The sequence below is a fragment of the Rhagoletis zephyria genome, unplaced genomic scaffold (assembly GCF_001687245.7).
Source record: "Rhagoletis zephyria isolate East Lansing unplaced genomic scaffold, Rhagoletis_zephyria_1.1 Rzeph_scaffold_00037, whole genome shotgun sequence".
NCBI lineage: Eukaryota > Metazoa > Arthropoda > Insecta > Diptera > Tephritidae > Rhagoletis > Rhagoletis zephyria.
This window is the reverse complement of record NW_016157121.1, coordinates 548,489-568,017: the sequence shown is the minus strand read 5'-3', so window position 1 is coordinate 568,017 and position 19,529 is coordinate 548,489. Positions and strand designations below refer to the sequence as shown.

Below are 19,529 nucleotides of genomic sequence, written 5' to 3'. Positions count from 1 at the left end.
AACTTACTTTGACTTGCTGCTTTCTAGGTGAAAGCTATAGCTATTTTCTTAGCACTCATATTGTGAGTATTACTGTAGAGAAAATATGTAAAATAAAAGCGTTTTTTTTTTTTGGTTTTTTATTAATTTTAAATTTCGGTACAATAAAGTGCAAGTTTGAAGTTGATTAAAAAGTTGAAAATTTAGATGCAACTTTGCAGATTTTTTTTTTTAATTTTCGCACAAAGTTTGAAATATGAGTTTATATAACTTTTGTTGGATAATAAGATATACTTTCATAAAATAATAATAAGTATTAAATAAACAAAAGAAAAATAAGCGAAACTTGTTAAAATGTCGCGTCCCTATTTAATTTTCCACCACTGTATGTCAACGGAATAAAAAAAACAGTTTAGAAAACAATTTTTGATGGCAGTGATAATTCGGTTTACGTTTCTGAGTGCGGCTGTAAGACAACCAAATTCAGAGTAATTTTTTAAAGAATTTAATGTCCCACAAGCATATGCCTAGAAAAAATTTTATACCAAACCGTTCAATAGTTATAACATTTTTAATGGAAACTATTTTTTTTTTAGATGTTATTTATGTACATGAAAAATTTAAAATGCCCGCCGACACCTTTTAAAAATGGAACAAAAATGTTTCCATTTCGGAAAATTTTCTTCTCAGTAAATAGGTCCTTTCATGGCCATAAATTCGATAGGCTAGTTAATTAGATATTTTGGGTCCGCCTAATGCACATAAGTGTGCTTTTTTCGGTAAAAATGTTTTTCTCGGAGTTCCCTGCCTCGAACTTTTTTATTAATGTTTATAGAAAGCTATTTCACTATTCCCACGCAAAGAATTTAACTGTATCTAATGTTGGCTACACTCTTCCATAAAGGCACATTTATGTGCATTCATAAATATATATCTACATACAAGACTCAGCGACTTAAAAAAAAAAACATGTACATATATAAAGGTATAAAGCTGCATCAGCTTTTAATTTTTTTTTTCTACTAAGACTTAATAATGTCGGAAAATTCAACTGACCTACCTGCATACTATAATAAATTGCAATTACTGCGTATAATAATGAAATTAATTGCCAACATAGCACTTTCATTAACAGTTTCACGAACAATTTTCTGGTTCATTTCCATTCACCATTCGGTAAATGAAGTGATAAAAATCGAAAAATGAAACACATGTTACGTGTACAAAGCCAATGACAGGCGTGAAACTATAAAACTTTAAGCTTATTGCACAAATTTATGGGTACACATAGATACATACCTATACATAAATGTAGTTTCAAATATTTAAAATTCGCTTAGGTTTAAACAGGTTCTTTGTGCATAATTGATGTTATGGCATTTTGTGTGTACAATTTGGAAAATGTTAATCGAAATTTTTAATGTGTCTACATGTGTATTTAATAAGTATGTTTGGTTTCCAAACCAAAAAAAATTTGCACTTCTCATAACACATCTTACCCTAGTTAGAAATTTTACTTTCAGATGATTTTGGGCTTATAATAATGGTCGGCCTTCGCGAGTCCTAAAAACAGCGAAAATTTAAATTTCTTCCCTACTTTTTTGTTTATGAACCGATTTCATAGTGTGCTATATCGTTGGACAGATATTTACCATAATTAGTTTATTGTTACGATTCCAACGAAAAAAAATGCATCGCTTACTAAGGCGTAATTTTATTAATGGGGATACTTGCAATAATTATTTTCGCGGCCCAGTCTAATGTGCATACAAAAATAATATTGAGTTCACGCTCTCATAAATGAAAACCCTCGAAGAAGACAAACTGAGACCTCAAAATTGTTTTGGTGCCAGAAGGATGCTTGAAAATCCTTCTTTCACCTACGATCGTTAATATCGTAATTTTTGGCTGCCTTTTGACAAATTTGAAAGTGATTTTTCTATTGTAGAAGACCCGAATTGGCATTTGACTATCTGTAGCCGCTTGTCAATCGGCATGTGAATATATTTTACATTCCAATTGTTAAGTCGTATTATTTTTTAATGTGCCATTAATAATTGAATTAAATCAATGTAATTCTTTGGATATCTCGGTTCCAAGAGGCTTGGTAACTTTATGTTAAAGCAATCATTTTAAATAAGTAACTTAAGTTTAGTCGTACTAGTCAGTAAGAATTTTTGTTTTCATTGACTAATAACAGAATAAATAAATAAAAAAGTGAACGGAATGAAAGAGTCATATCGTTGTATGTACATATTTTTTTTCTCGCCGATTTATCGTTCAGTAAAACATCGATGCATCCAGGGTTACCACTTTGGTAAATTGTTACCAAAATTGGTAGACAAAATTTGGGTTGGTATGAAAGTAAATTTTTTCCCATTTTGATAAATTTATGATGAACTTTCCGTTCCCGATTTATTTTTTGTAGTTATCTTTAAATATATTATAAATTATAAATTTTCTTTGCATACTTTTTATATAATTACATACGTATAAATGTATATCGATATAAGGCGAACATATCGCGCTCCATTCAAAACTAATTTTACTGGAATCCCGAGGAGCTTTTAATCGCCTAAATATTTTAAAAAATTGACAGGTATGTAATTACGCACTATGATTGTTCGCAAAAAAAATAAATCAACACCATTTTTTATTAATGGAAACAAAATAAAAAAAATCAACGTGAATTTTAAGCAGCACATTGTTGGCTATACTCAAATAGTATTTGCTTTAAAACTCCATACCTTCAATTGTTCTAAAAATTCAAAGTAAAAAATTCGAAATTTTGACGAAAATTTTTGGAATTTTTCTATATGTTGTATATAGTTTGAATTCTCGATTTTTTGGATTTAGTTAAAGCAATACAAAAATTTTACTCGAAAAATATTGCGAATATTAAAAAAAAAATCACTTTTTTGAGTCACAGTTTTTGTCTTTAATAACTCGAGTTGAAGTTTTCTAAATAATGAAGTTTCATTGTTGCCTTTAGTTTCATTACTCCCGCTTTTGGTTGAAGGAAACTGAGAATATGCCAATAATATGACTCAAATACACGATCCAGAAAATAAAGGTCGCGCCATTCGCGGACCGCTAACCCTCTCTTCGTCGATTTGACAGCAACCACCCAATCGCTGACGTCATAATATACTTTTGTTTACATTCGCTTTTCGCGCCAAATTTAGTGGGTATGAAAAACGCGAAAATTTTTGAGTTTGGTGCTTGGTGCGTTTTTAGTGCTTTTGTTTTTAGTCTGAAGACACCAAATTAGGAAATCTTAAAAAAATGGAAGCAAAATTTATAGCAATCGTAAGTGTGGTAAGCAATTTTACAAACATTTAAACAAAATCATGGCACAGTAACAATCATAAGCGACAACGAAATATGTCCAGCACCTTCAATCATGCCAGAAGAAATCGACCGTTGTGCAAGAAACATTGATTTTTATTAATTTGAATCGGAATCTTTACAATAAAATTATGTATTCATATAAAGTCCGTAAAATACACCAATAAAAACTTGGTGCTTTTTCAAATTTAAAACTTGGCAGCACTGCCTTTTATTCGATGCTTCCTCTTTTTCTTGTCGAGTTCGTCTTGCTCCCTCATTTTGGTATATTTTGACGTCACGGCCAATGATCGGACATCTACCACATTGTGGTATATCTGCCACTTTTTTGAGCATCTACCACATCTACCACACAAGGTCTGAAATCTACCACATATTAGCGTTTTTGGGCACTGACAACTGGCAANGTGCTTTTGTTTTTAGTCTGAAGACACCAAATTAGGAAATCTTAAAAAAATGGAAGCAAAATTTATAGCAATCGTAAGTGTGGTAAGCAATTTTACAAACATTTAAACAAAATCATGGCACAGTAACAATCATNCAGAAGAAATCGACCGTTGTGCAAGAAACATTGATTTTTATTAATTTGAATCGGAATCTTTACAATAAAATTATGTATTCATATAAAGTCCGTAAAATACACCAATAAAAACTTGGTGCTTTTTCAAATTTAAAACTTGGCAGCACTGCCTTTTATTCGATGCTTCCTCTTTTTCTTGTCGAGTTCGTCTTGCTCCCTCATTTTGGTATATTTTGACGTCACGGCCAATGATCGGACATCTACCACATTGTGGTATATCTGCCACTTTTTTGAGCATCTACCACATCTACCACACAAGGTCTGAAATCTACCACATATTAGCGTTTTTGGGCACTGACAACTGGCAAAATGGGAGGATAAAATAAACTGTGAAATAGTAAATTTTCTCAATATTCAACTTTTTCGACAGGAAACGTGGTTTTATTGTGTTAAATTGCAAAATATATGATTTATAAAAAGAACTAATACCGCAAATTAAAAAAAAACGGCGATTTTTGTGAAAGTATTAGCTAATTTCAGTGCATCTAAAGTTTGTAAAGCGTTGTTTACTTTTACTTGAGAATTGTCAAAATCGGCAAATCCCAAGTAGCGGTTTCTGGAACGTGCCGCATTTGTTCACTACATCGTGATTTGATAAAAGAAAAGCTGGCAGCCCTCCGCAAGATTGCAGAAATCTTACAAAATATGTTCGAAAAATATCCTGATATGGAAGGAACTGCTTTACACTGCCAAGGAAAAAGATTGCTAAAACTCAACACAATTTTTAGCAACTTCAATCTTGCACCGATCACTGGTCACGGCCAGTTGCTCTCAGCTCGATTGGCGCAATCTTGTATTCTATCATTCTTGACTCAAATACCGTATAACCAGTTAAATAAAAAGTTCTTAAAAACAACTTTAATTCTTATTGAAATAACTAAAAAAAAAAAATTTAAAAACTATAGTTTTAATTAAAATAAATAAAAAATAACAAAACTATGGTTTTTGATAAAAATAATTATAAAAATGTTATTGGTAGATATTTCCCAGATTTGGTAGATTTTTTTCAAATGGATGGTAAATATTTTCTTTTTCGTCAGTGGCAACCCTGGATGCATCGTTTGGTACCCTTGACACGGAGCATTATCTTGCTGTAAAATCCAGTCGTTTGTAGGGAACAGCCGCCGAGGAAGCATAGTCATTAACGATGTCAAGACATCCTGATCAGTGTTGCCGTTTTAGTTATTTTCCGGCTAGATTTAGCTTTTTTTATTTGGGTTTAGCCGAAAAATCCTGTTTAGCTTCTAGATATTTTCTTAAAATTTTTGCCTTTTTTTGCTTTTTACTTTTTCTCAAAATTTCAACTGCAAATTTAAGCAATGTTAAAAGAAAGGCTTCTGAGGCTTCGACTTTATCCGAAATCTGCGTAAGTATACTGGTTTTTGAGCTCTTTCGACACTCACATCACCTTTAGGAATAAGCGAACTTGAAGCAGTACTTGCAAAACGACTCCGGTGAATTTCTACACGGATAGGTCGAAGCTTGTTGACGGAAGTGTCGGTGGATGGTTCTGCAGTCGAATGTCTGTTAAACTGCTCGCGACTTGGCATGGGAATTTTCCCGGTTAGACTCATTGGGTTACCATTCCGTATTAATATTCTAGGGAATCGCATTGCGGGGAAGTTGGCCAGGAAAGGCAACCCCCGAGTTGTTTTCGCCGAAAAATATGGGATAAATAATGGGAAAATCATTACAATCGCAATATTTAGACAACACGTGTTGACTTCGGTACCTTTTTTATGTTTCATATTAGGCCATATTGATTTCAGTTGAATCTGGTTCGTACCATAAATTTAAGAAATTCTAGCCAAATTTATTTAACGAAGCCAATTAAATTCTGTGGTCAGAAGTTTTTATTTTATAAGGGCATACAAATTTTCACCTCTCTTCCTTCACATGTTAAAAATCAAGAAACTATGTTTAAGTTCCAAACCTCATTGAGAAATTATATTATTCAAACTATGTAATGCTGTTTTAATGGAAAATTCTAATTTCTAAATAAAGTTATTATTATTATTATTATTATTATTATTATTATTATTATTATTATATATATCGCCATGGGAGTAGTATACTTATTTTTAGCAATCAATTTTTAAACTCACCTCAAGGTCGCACCTGTCCAACAGTCTGGCACTTTTCAAACATTTACGAAATCGATTTTCCTAGCGCCTACGCACTTGTTAAGTACGTACATATAGTACAAGCATACATACATACATATCTATAAAATAAAGAAAAGGAAAAATTTAAGTTATTTTTAGTTAGCGGTGAGCATAAACAAAATAAAAACTATACGACAGCGAAATTTCGATAAATGTCACTCATAGTGGTAGAGCAGCCTTTTACAGCTACAACAAAAATACAAACATATGCTACAGTAGCAATAGGAGTGTACTCGTACCCAAAACTATCAAAAGTTTTACAAAGCATTCACTGGTTTTGCGTTCTCGTACCCAAAAAAACTTGCAAAGTAGGGGAAATTGAGAGAGCCAAATGTAATAGAGAGCTGCAATTTTCTGCTGGAAAACTTTTTAACTTATTCATTCCGATATAATTAATTTGTAGTTTAAAAAAGCTTTTCTTATCCAAAAGTACTCAAATGTATAAAATATCAAATCGGGGCAATTGTGGAAGTGATCAGCTGTTTCGAAGGTTGCAAGTTTTTGCAAAGTTCGCGTTGTCGTACTTGTGTGGATATTTTGTCTCTTTGAGAGCGAATGCTGTTAAATTCTCAGAATTTTTGCTGCTGGATGATTTTGACCTCTTAATACGAGTACACATCTAATAATGTATAGCTCCATAAACGCTTCATCAATGTCAATCACGCTGCAGCCTTACAACGAAATGCCAAATGTATTTGCTACCCGCTACATACATATGTACATTCAAACATACATACCTGTTTACATTAGGCATATCGTCGTTTAAAGTACAAAACGCGTATCGTCGTTCTGCAAAACCGCGTAACTGACATTTCTTGCCAAAATTTGGATTTGCTCACCGAAGCTCTTGGCTCCTGAAGTATACTAGCCGGAAATTCGATTGCGTTATAAAAGAGAAATATGAGTGTTTCTACTCTCTACAAAATAATTCATGCTACCACACATACGCGGTTTTGTACATTAAACGACGATATGACTTTTTTCTAAATTTAAATATACCTAAGACGAGAGAATTATATATTATTAAAACCCAACGTAACTTAATTGTTTTTAATAACTTTGGAAAGTTTTCAAATAGAATGTTCATATTAGAGGCAATCAAATTTGGCATCAAATACAGCATATCTGTGAAGTTTTAAGAGTGTGCCACCAAATCAAAAAAAAATAAAAATCAGCATGCAGAATGACTGATATTCAACAATTAACGGTGAAATTTTTTTCCTTACAAAAAAAGAAAAACAAAAAATTCCATTAGTTGTAAGATGACGATGATTTGAGAAAAAATCCAATTTAACATTCATTCGGAAATATTTAATTACTTTTAACTAATATGACTTTCAAGTTAAGGCGTGCGAATAAACCTATTAGCTGACTCTGTATGGGCTACATGGCGTATACGTTACGTACGTATGAGAATTGAAGTCGGTTTTGTTTTTTGCTTAAAAATTAAAATCATTCCTCATCCTCCCCCATAGGTATGGCATGTATTTTAATTTTGAAAAAATTCAAATGCCTAATGTACATACAAACATAGTCCTACATAAATAGCAAGTGTTCTATGTAAACGACGGTATGTCTTTTAATAAATTGCCATTCTGACAGCGGCACAGCGGCACGCAACTAACAACCGGGCTAACAAATATTTTATAAACAACCAAACAAACACATACATACATATAATACATATATTTAGCCAATGACAATAAATAAAATAAAGCAGTGACAACAAACGGAGAATAATGGGAACAACTATGAAGGAATGAAGGAACGAATTACAAATGCGAACGAGCGACGTTCTTTGATATCTGTCGTTCATCGGTGGTAGCGTAACATTTTTAAAATAAAAAAAAAGATTAAAAACACAGGTAGATTGTTAGATACATACATATGTATGTTTGTACATGCGTATTGTTCATAGGTACGGTGACCATCCGCCCTTTATTACACGGGACAGTCCTCTTTTTTGACCCATTGTGCTGGTTATTTATTTAGTTTTTACGGGACGCCAAATATTTCTGTATTTCTTTCAATGTCCTGTATTTGTCCCTATTCGGTGTTCCGAACAGCTTATTAAAATGGCATGCCTATGAGCGAGTTGGTATATAATCGAAATTTTCTTTATAAACAGTTATTATTTTCTAATCTGAATGCCTGTGATTCGAACCGAGGAATACATACAGTGGCCAAAATAGAAATTAGGACTCGACATTTTAGTATGTTTTGGCCATTTTTCCTTAGTTTATTAAATGTTTATTATTAATTTTATGAAAGTAAAGATATTTTCGAAACAAAAGCCATATAATACCAAATTTCCAACTTTGAGCAAAAAACTATAAAAATTAATTCTGCAATGTTTAACCAAAATTTCAATCTTTAGAAAAAAAAATGGTTTGCAGTTTTGTTACTCATTAAAGTTGGGTATAATAAAGTGCGAGTGGATAGTGCTGCTCATTTGCTTCTCTTTAAAAAAAAAAAAAATAAATAATTTGTCGAACATACATACTTTGTATGAAAAAAATTAACGATTTTTTTAACAAATTTTACGGAGTAAAAATCTCGAGAAAGTTATCCTACAAATTAGTGATGTTACTATAAGGATACTGTTTCAGGGAAAACAGTGTGGAAAAAATTTGCAAAATTATTTTTTGTGCCGTATTCGGCTCTCATAAATATGGTCACCGTATTCATTTGTAATCCTTAGCTTTGTAAAGTATTTATGCAAATACCCGTAAATGGTGAAGACCAGTAAGCATTGAATGGTTTTAGTGAAAGCTTAATGGCGATTTGGTAAAGTAATTGTAGTTTTCGATTACAAACGACAAAGAAGCGATTAAATTGTAGTTTTTATTCTCAGAATTAAAACCATGGTGCTAATTACTGGAAGTAGTAGGATTAGAAGAAAGTTACTACGAGTTTTAGTTTTTTTAATTTTTTAGGAATAGCCCGACTTTTGCCATAGAAAAATTTTAGCAACGAACCGAGAAAAATGTACCTAATAAAATCGAAGCACTGGAATATTTATGTATATAATTTTTCTCCACAAAGAAAATCTTCTAAACTCAAGAAGCATACGAAGTCGATAAGAAATTATTTAAAAGAAAAAACACAAAACATGCTATGATCTTGCATTCATTTTATTAAATTTAAAAAGACTTTTTGGTTGATTTTTTATTCAAGACTGGTCAAACTTTCGTGTTTCTGTTTTCTGACACATTAAAAATTATTTTTTCTCGGCGTTTAGTCCCCCCCCTTTCAGACACGTCAATTCTTGAAAGCAATTTTTTCGCATTGTCTTTTGTGTTTTCTATTTGCTTCCAGACGCGTCAACTTTTATTGAATTCAAGTTCGTGATTCTTTAAATGGGAAGCAACGAACAGATCCAAAGAGACAAGAAAACTTAAAACGAATTGACGGTACGGAGGTATCTGTACTCTTGCCCCTCTTCTCAACTCATTCGCCTTGGAACGAGCAGACTTGACGTGTCTGAAAGCTGACTTAGATTTCGTAGCTAGTCTTTATATAGTAGCATAAATCAACATTTTAAGAACAATGATCAAAACGGGAAATAACAGCAACTCTCTTCATCATAAGAGAGAACCGAAAATCCAATCGTGGGCCTCTGACATATCATGAAAACCTAGTCAGCAAATACGAGTCCTAATAAATCTTTTCTTTTCAGTGGACTAAATTTTCAATAAATCTCCCAATGGAGACATAGTATTAAGGCTTTTGTGGTTGGTACCTATATTGTAATAATTAATTAAATTAACAAATTAAATTGAACTTGACTTCTAAGCAGGTGGCAACTTTCTATAAAAATGTTTTGGGAATAAAGATTTCTTATAGGATCGTAACCCTCTTTAAAAATGTTTTTGATATAAGACTATGACATTTCACTATATTTACTAATTAAACTGAGTTTGACCTTCAACTAGGTGACCAATTTCATTTGCTTCATTTAGCTTAACACCTAATAGTTATAATTTAATGCAACTTTTAAAACAGCCGGCTATCCCACTTCAAAAATTATTTCGAAATAAGGGTTTTTGAAATTTCGTTCGTTTATTGCAGGGACCGAGAATAAAAGGTATGATCGAAACTAAATATCGTTATCATCGTTTTATTCCTAAGAACGCTTCAAAACCAAAACTAAAATGAGAATAAAACTGTCGATAACGTTCCCAATGGAAACTATATAAGAACACAACCTTGTGGATCGTCCCCAAAGAGAACAAAATGCGAACAATACTTTCGGCAACATTTCTAAGAGAACAAAATGCGAACCAAAGTCTCCGAAATTCTTTGGAAAAGAACTAAACGGGATCAAAAGTCTAAGGAATTTTCTCTCGAATAATAATTTGGGATCTAAAGTGTTGGGACCTTTCTGAAAGAGAACGAAACGGGAACAAATCTTCTCTTAACTAATCGCGAAGAATGGAAGCGAGAACAAAATATTTCATAAAGCGTTCACTACTTTGAAATGTTTGAATATTAAAATGAATCAAAAAATAACTAAAAGATAATTATGCAAACTAAGTCTACGAAAGACTTAAGACACGAACTTTTCTTGCATGGCAAAGTAATAATTGTTCCATAAATGGTCAGTTCATCCTTATGATAAACGATCTGGTATTTGAAATGATCCAGATTTCTTTTGGCTTAGATATAACAACCGTGGCTCTCACCGAAGCGGTGAATTACGGTTTATATATTATAGCAAGTTAAACTCATACTTATCCGGACTCGAACTCGAAATTGAGGAAATCCAGTTGTGAATATATAATGTCCTCTCGAGAATTTCACTAATGTTGTTTATACATTTACCAGAGATGATAATGGCTAGGTCATTAGCTTAAGTTAGGATCCTTACCTCTCACCTTGACTAAGATCTTGTTGATTATAAGCGTCCACATAAACAGGAATGAAACATCTTCCCCACAAGGGGCTATGTTTGCCTTCCAAGCTTTTCGATAATGCCTCGATGGAGGATTATTGAAAGCTCCGAATATGTCGGGAATCATTTCAATTGTGAACTTTCCATCGTGGAGAGAGACTTTTCTATTTGCAAATCATACACATCGTCTGCGACATTATTTTGTTTAAAAATTATTGGATCCCTGGTAAGTCTTTTTCTAATAACGGTCGCCCCTCGGTAGGCAACACTAAACCTCCGAGTGCCACGAAAAAAAAGGTTCTCATTAAAACCATGTGCCGTTCGGAGACGGCGCAAAACTGTAAGGCTATGCCCTTTGTATGACAACATCAAGGCACACACCGCAAATTGGAGTAGAAGCTCGACTAAGCACTAAGAAATGCGTAAGAGCCAAATATTTGATTTTTCTTCCACGCCAGAAGTATACTGGAAAGTTTGGCATTGTTAAAAAAGGAAACAAGATAAAAATTTTGTTAAAGTATGAATACGATCGATGAAATCGATAAATCACATGGGCGCAGCAGTGTACTGGCAATACTGGAATATGTTCATGTCAATTTTTAATTTTACTTCTTTTTTTTCCTAAAATGATCGATTGCGTGCGAATGGATGAGTGGGTGAATCATTCCATGTCATCAGACTACCAATAAACAGTCCGTTAGTTGAAAATGATTAAAGGCAGCTTACATACATATATATATGTAAGTATATATGTATTTACATAGGTACGTACAGATGCACCTGCTCGTTAAGTTTTGTAAAAAAAAATACTATAGATATATTGATGGTTTATGGTTTCTAAAAAAACTATCAACGTTTTCGGTCTATCAATAGTAGGCGTATTCCTTTGCAATCGAGCTACAAAAGAACACTCTCTTATAAAGCGAAATACCCGCCAAGCAACAACGCAAACTCGCCTATTTATCCGAGTTCCACCTGATGCATAGTATTGCTAAGTGAAAGAACTGCTCTATTATGGATTGTTGATGAGAGAGTACTCAAGAAAATTTGTTATGTCCTTATATACTTCATTCAGTTTTTAAACAAATATATGTATATACTATGCAAATACTTCGCAAAATTATCCATTTCAACATTATTTGATTTTTAATAACACACAAAAAATCAATACACTCACGAAATAAGGGGCCAAGCATAGGAAAACTGCATTTTTAGTTTTTCTCTCAGATGCCAGGACTTTTTAAAGGACTTTGAAATTTCAAAGATTTAATTAACTCAATAAATTATTTTAAAAATTTAGTGCAATCTAGAATAACAGTATGGATATTAAATAAAAAGAGAATTCTATAGAATGGAAAAATATTAATTTGCCTTGGTGCACAAGAACGAATAAGTATTGAAAAAGTCATTTTGAAATATTATCCTTAAGCATCCTTGAAAATTTACAGTATTCATTTTTGAAAAAATTACGTGTTTAAAACTATAAAACCCTAAACACAACAAATAATTAAAACAGGCAAAATTTTGCCAATGGAGGCCGCATATTGCTCTTGGCATGCAATAATTATCAGAGCTTTTATCTTGATAAATATTGCCAGCAATTTGCTACTTTGACAGCTACATTTTCATATGCGCGATAACTTCGTGGCGGCAACATTATTGATATTTTAATACATATAAAAGCAAAAATTGAGCTGTTTTCTCTTAAAATATTTTTTACTACTATGTATTTGGGTAAGAAATAGCATAATTTTTAAATGTTTTAAGTGATTAAATCCGGAAAAAATAGCCATCTTACAAATGCTTTTATCAAGATAAAAATGCCTACGCACAAATATTGTCTCTGATAAAATTTATGTCAGGCAATAAAAATAGCAGTTGGTAGGCAAAAACTTTTGCCTGTGGAGACAGGCCGTTAGTTATTTATAAAAGTATAGCTCGTTATAAATCTTAATTTAAAATTTTTTACGAAAATAAGAAAAAATCCAGGGACCGTAACGGTTATGCTTTTTTCAAAGAAGTCAAAAAATAATCGTTATTTTTTCACCGTTGTGTTTTCAGTCAAAAATAAAAGTGTAAGTCAAAAAATATCGGTTAATTGCTGACTTTTTTGAAAAAAGTAGAAAAAAAATAAATCATATAAGATTAACATTCCTTGGCTAACAGGCATCACATTGCTATATACAAATGTTAAAAAGACCAATTCTTTCCGACTGACTTTTTGAATTAAAATTTGGAAAATAACTTTTGATCCCTGAAAAAAATCTACAAATTTCAACAAAATTGCATCAAAAACTATATTCACATTATAGCATAAATTACTTTGTTTTTATGATATGATTTTAAGATTTTTTTTTTTGGATCGTAAAAGATTTAGGGCCGGTTACTAAATGCCTGGTTAACACTAATCTGCGGTTAAACATCGTTATCGACGTCTTCGACTCCATGCATACAACAGGGAGTCGGTAACGTCGATAACGATGTTAACCAGACATTGAGTAACCGGGCCTTAAATCAGTCATAAAATCGCATTATCCATCATAACGGTTAAAAATTATCGAAAAAATCCACATTTAACGATTATTTTTTATGGAAAAAATAAAAATTTAAAAATAAGAATTAGATTTAACCGAAAAAATATAAATCCAAATTTAATCACATGCCAACGGCATTTTACTACGGAATTTGTGAACCGGGCACGTTTCTACTCTACTACATTATCACAACTGCTCTCAAATAAAATTAGTATTCATTGGTCTCATTTCAAAAATAAAAAAATAAAAATACCTAAAAAAAATACTTAAGTTTACAGTATGCACGTAAAAGTCAGTCAAACTGACAAGCTTTATGACTTTCTGTCATCCATACCAAATATCAATTTTATTGCACGTGTAGAAATATACTAGACACACTTTGACCTAAAAATTTGACCTCACTACCAGCTGTAGTACCTTCACAACGCCATCAATCTCTTCTCTCCTGCACCTTCACTCTCTTTATTCTTTGCTGGCATATGTCATTCTTATTGTCTGTCGGCTTTACCAGTTTTCCACAAGTCAGTATGTAGAAATGTTCGCTTATAGAGACTATACATTTATGTTCAGTGCAAAAGGAGAGTGGTGCATTTTTCATCATTGTTGAATAATTTATTTAGTTGACATTTAAGTCGGTTCGATAAATTGCAGGCAGCCATAATTCGATGTTTATTTATAACAGACCGAAAGGCATAAAAAACAGAATTTCATGAACGCGTTTACTAGGAACAATTGGAAAAATAAGCATGTTACGCTTACATTAAAATTACGATGGGAAATGGCTATAATGGAAAGCCCAGGACAATTGTTGAAGGGAGGAGAGGATAGTCTTTCAAACAACATTTCATACCATAATTTTAGGTATACCCAATATAAGTAGCAGTCGACGACTGTTCGATTAATGTTTTCGAAATAGAAAGTTTTGTTCTAAAATACATAAAGAGGCCAGATGAGCCACAGAGTCTCCACAAGAGTACTAAATGGTTCCGTCCTTGGTTCACTTTTGTGGATCATGGCCTACGACGGTGTATTAGGTCTACGCACTCCAAAAGGAGTTAAAATAATTGGATGCGCTGATGAGATGGCTTCGGTTCTTGTGCCTAAAGTCATAAATAGGACGTAGCTAGCTTAGCGGGTAAAGGGCTGAATTTTAGTCCCTAAATTGACGCCTCAAGCACCAAACAGCTGCCAAAAATTCCCATGGCCATACAAGTTGTATGATGCCTGCGCGAACGCCGAGCAAATGGAATTTTCATTTTTGACAGGACGTTATATGTTGAAGTTGGGTATAGAAGACACATGGAAAGAAGAAGACAAAAATAATGAACGACGAAGGCATAATTAAAATGAGGGGAAATAAGACAACCTCAAAAATTGTACCTGTTTATTTAGGTATAGCGCCCCCAAATCAAAATATCTCCAGGACGGGATGGCATACTCCCTACCGAACCTTTCGACTTTTTATGCCCACTGCTTGCTAACATTTTCAAGGCATGCATTAGCCTTTGCCACATTCCTAGAGAATGGGCCAAGATGAGGGTAACCTTCATACTGAAGGGTGAAATAATCTCTGACGTGGAACCCAATGACTTCATGCTAATAAGCCTAACGTTCTTTCTTCTTCTAGCTCTACAAAGACTGCCCTCCGAGGGCAAGACATGCTTATTCTAAAGGCAAATCCGTGAAAACTGCGCACGAAATTGTGTCTAAAATTGGAAAAGTACTGGCCTTTAAGGAATTTATCTTAGGTATCTTTCTTGGCATAGAGGACGCTCTTAACAATATTCATCCAGATGCTGTGGAGCGGCCTCTGGTGCAACTGATAATGCTTCTTCTTATGAGAAGAGCAATCTCAACAGAGTTGGGGGGCGCGTCCATAACCAGGCATGCAATAAAAGGTACCCTCAAGGAGGAACCCTCTCCCCTACTCTGTAACATTACAGTAAACTCAATTCGCCTGAGAGTGCAGAATACCGGCTGTCACGTTATATCTTCTGCTCGCGACATTGCGCTCTAGGTCTCGTGAAAAGCTGGCCAAGGGAGTGTGTGCGAATGTTAATTCTATCAAGATGGAAATGGTACTATTCACGAGGATATATAACATACAGTATTTTCAGCCCCCTCCTTAAATGAAGTGGGACTCACCCTCTCCGACGAAGTTATATACCACGGTTTTATTGTCGACAGGAAGTAAGACCGGGAGTGGAACCTTACGGAACGATCCAGAAAATCCAATACCGCCCTCTTCGCCTGTAGAGCAGCGGTAGGGAAACGATGGGGTCTGGATGTACCCGGCGGTTGCCCTACCTATCCTTTTCCATGTGAGCACCGTATGAGGGCCGGCTCTGAAAAAGTCCACTTACAAAGGCATATTGGACAGAGTACAAAGGGCTGCAACCATGTTAAATACGGGTGCTCTGTCCTCTACCCCCAGTAAGGCTCTGCGGGCTATATTAAATCTTCCTACCGGCCTTTACGGTAGATATCAAGCCAGCTGCAATGCAACCAGACTGAATGCAGCTCAAACATGGGGAGACCTTAGGTTCGGTCTCGCACCGTTCCAGCAACCCTACATAAGCTGGATTACACCAGCCCAAGTTTCTGCTTGGAAAATAGGTTTTACCAGAATTCAGAAAGGTAGAAGCTACTGTAACCGCTTGGACTCAGACCCTGATCTACGCTCAGTAAACTCTGCATCCGATGAAGGCGTGCCCCTGTCTTCGTACAAACACCGATTGAAATCTATTTTCGTTGAATTTTCCCACGAACTATGGCCGCAAGAACCAACTTGTTCCGTTACTAAACATATCTGGCCATATATTAATGACTATTACTAGCATAGTTGTCGGTATAATTACAGGACCCTTGCTAAGCGAATGGGTTAATCCGCTAGTGATTTATGTAGTAGCTGAAGGGGCGAGGAGGGGTTGGAGAGTGGAGATTGTAGAGCAATACCTCTGCCAAGGTCAAGACTTGCTATTATTAATCAATATTTATTTTTTTCGGTATTTCGCTGATCTCGACTCTGTGAACATCCACGTCCAAGAACGATATGTAAAGGTTACACGATGGTTATTTCATATGGTAAACTAACAACAGCTGGTAACAATAACTCGTAAATAGTGGCATCACAATGGACCTAATTGACCTTGGTGAGTCCCTCTGGCGGACTGGCGGAGTGGCAACCAGCGTAATCTAACCCGATCTAACCTTGGGTATAGCGCACGATGGCAGTCATTTGCGTTATAAAAATATAAACTTAGCATCTAATTTAGGAACAGCAGTGGGAAGAAAAAAGCCACCGCAACCTTCAATGTAAACCGGTATGTCTTCGATACACTGTCACCAGTGGGGTATCTAGGTGCAATTATTGATGTTAAGTTGATTTTTATACTTAATGTCCACGGCTGCACTCGACAGCCTTTATGGTCATGGTGACTCTTTGGGGTGTAATACATGTGAAAATGTCCCGGAAACTACTGAAAATTTACTTTTCGCTTGCCCATCGTTTTCACTTGAAAGGGATAAATTAAGAACATTGATTCAATGGGGCCTGAGTACAGGTAACATCATTTAACATATTTTAATCGATAAAAAAATCTAGGACTCATTTAAGAATCTAAGTAGAGAACTATGACAAAGCCAAGAGTCAGAGAACAACGCTGCAATATGGGCTAAATTACATTTGTTTTTTTTTTTTTATAAAACGCGCCACCTCCGAGCTATTTTTTTTGTGGAGTCATTTCTCTTTATGTAGGAAATATATCATCCAATTATGAACCAAGTTACCATAAATACGGGATTTTCAAATATTTCGACGCCTGCACCAGTTACATAGTCCAGGAGGATAATTCCCGTTCTGCGTTATCGTGAAGTGAAGTGAAGTGAAGTGAAAAATCAAAAATTCTTACCAAAATAAGTGCGGTGTGAAAGTGTTATTATTATCAAAATAACGCAGAACGAGAATTGACCCTCAGGTCTATTATTACGGCCGTGTGTGTACAAATGTAACCGTGGTGAAATGTAATTAAGTAATCGCAGGTGAGACGCTAGGCTCAGCGGCTATCATAATTACAAGTGAACCGCAAAAAGTACAATAATAACAGAAAATATGGCAAAGAAATATAGAACGAATGGCGCCAGGGATGCCAACCGGCTGAGAATTCCCCCATTTTGTTGGAATTTGAACATCGAGCGGGGATGAGAAGATAATCTCGAATCTTGGGCCAAATAATTGATTGATTTTTAAGCCAATATTGATTTTGAAATATTTTTATTTGAATATTGCAGTACTAGCTTCACATATGATCATGTAATCGTAAATTTTATTAAACCAAGCCTTGGTTGAATGATGACTTGAGCACATCAGCTCTTTCAAAAAGGTATCAGCAAGTAACGCTGGCTTTATTTAGAACCCAGCGAACCGATTTACTTAAAGAGGAAACATTTTGGGGCAAACTATTGAAAACAGGGTTATTTTTTACGATTTTTTCGGAATTTTGGAATTTTTCTTTGGCGAAGTTGGCATCACTGAACGCTACAGACACGACACTCAACGTGGTGGGCCTTTGTGCTGAAATTAATCACTTGCGTAATAATTTTTTCGCAGCGTGTGTTAATTGAGCGTGTTTAACTGAATGTATGTATGTACATTAGACTGTACCATCTTAGAGGCAAACAAAAAATGTTCGCTATACACCCCTAAGTCTAAATTATTTTTCTGGGAAATGTCGATTTTATTGTGCCCGAAACTAGGGGTACCCTTTATAAATTGTTTGATGACACCACTGTACGTTAGGGTGGCCCCTAAATGTAGAAAGTAAATTTTTATATCAGATTTCCCAAACCTCACGTCGATGTTACTATGGAAACGGTTAAGGCGTGTCGCACAGTGGGCAAAGTTCAGATTCCTCTATGGAGACTCAAAAAATTAAAATTAATTTTTTTTCACCTAATACCCAAAATCGATACTACTTTAGTCGAAGATATTACATATAAATTTTGGCCCCGATTGGAGTCGGTTAAGACGTGTCGCATAGTCATATTTAGAAGTTTTTGAGTCTCCATACAGGCTTCTGACATTTAACCCCTTTGTGACACGCCTTAACCGTCTCCAATCGGAGCCAAAATTTATATGTGATATCTGACATCGTGGTATTACCGATTGAGGGAGTGAGACTGAAAAAATGGCTCATTTGATTTTTTAAGGACCACCCTTATGTACATATATCCGGCCATATATATATTTGTTTAATAGTTCTAATGGAATAATGGAAATACTTCCTCATAAATTTACTGGCATTGGGGTGTTACGTTAGGGTGATAAAAACTTAAATCTGATGGGTAAGTACTGGAACGGTGAGTTTTAGATTAATGAAGTTTGGAGCATAAAATACGTCTTCGAGACAAGAATAACGATTCATTATACTTTCAGATCCGGCTGTAAATGCCGAATATATGACGTTCGTCAAAAAAAAAGAAAATTAATTTTCGAAATTACCTTCAAAAAGTACTTTAGATTGAGGAGTGTATGCGAACTTTTTTCCTGATGCGGTCTAATGTACATATGTACGTATGTATACAAACGCACGGTGATATGGCACAGTTATAAAAGCTACAAGATATTACACACTTCAGCGAGTCCTTGTGACTTTTGTGTCGAAGCAAGTCAAACAGTAAAATGCCACACCAGGCACGAAGGTCTCGACTTCCGCTGTTATATGCTCAATATAAATAATAGTTGTTCTCGTACAAGGCTGATGCTACGCAAATGCACAATTTATGAAGTGCAAGCCGATACATAGAAATGTAGGTGATGTGACAGCAGGCAGCCAAGGTTAGGGGACAAAGTCAGTAGCAGCATTGTTCTAAAAGCTACCCACTTCACTTTGTAGGCATAAATTGGCATGTAACAGCAATAGCTCTTAAAAACCAACAACAATCAACAATTCAAGTGGCAATTCCAAGCGTAACATTATCCGCTTAAGCCACAGCAGCAGCACAACGCAAACCGCACAACAACACACCTG

General features: G+C 34.6%; 1 protein-coding gene across 8 annotated transcripts in view; it reads right to left on the bottom strand.

Annotated features, from left to right (window-relative positions):
• Positions 1-19,529, bottom strand: part of Sulf1 (Extracellular sulfatase Sulf1) — a 217,055-nt gene that overhangs the window by 172,278 nt on the left and 25,248 nt on the right. For all 8 annotated transcript variants that reach the window (XR_001847960.1, XR_001847963.1, XR_001847971.1 and 5 more), the window contains one exon: positions 6,013-6,131. The gene's annotated coding sequence lies outside the window, so the exon portion shown is untranslated. The remainder of the gene's footprint in view (positions 1-6,012; positions 6,132-19,529) is intronic.